Genomic DNA, 484 nt, shown 5'->3' with positions numbered 1-484 from the left:
AACTGACAGGAAAGCCAAGCCAAGCCAGAGCAAGCTGGCCCGGGAGCCTGGGAGACATAGTATGCAGAGTCCTACTGGGAATGAGTAGGGTAAGGGCCTGAGACTTAAAACCCGCCTAGGCAGTGTCCTTTCCAAAACTTTTCAATTCCCAGGTTATCTGTCTTTCGTTTTAATAGACGATTGCTAGCCTGGTTTGCATTACTATTGTTGCTTCTAGTTGTCACCTCTCTAAAGTTACAGTATTGTTTCTCTGCCATCTTTCTACTGACCTTTACTATGAAGAATGGATTTTATTCTCTTTTCTTTTTCTTATAAAAAATTTGCATTCATTTATTTTTCTCTTGGAATTCAGGAGTTATATCAGACAGGTCTTTTTGACATTGTGTCTGGGACTTGGAAAGGTCTTTCATATGATTGATCGAAAGTATTTTTTTTAACTTTGACTAATTTTCTATATTACTTGGTCTTTGTGTTCCCTCTGCAT

Source organism: Echinops telfairi, unplaced genomic scaffold (assembly GCF_000313985.2).
Source record: "Echinops telfairi isolate 266 unplaced genomic scaffold, ASM31398v2 ScPeMD7_7467;HRSCAF=8505_1, whole genome shotgun sequence".
NCBI lineage: Eukaryota > Metazoa > Chordata > Mammalia > Afrosoricida > Tenrecidae > Echinops > Echinops telfairi.
Note: the sequence above shows the minus strand (reverse complement) of the source record.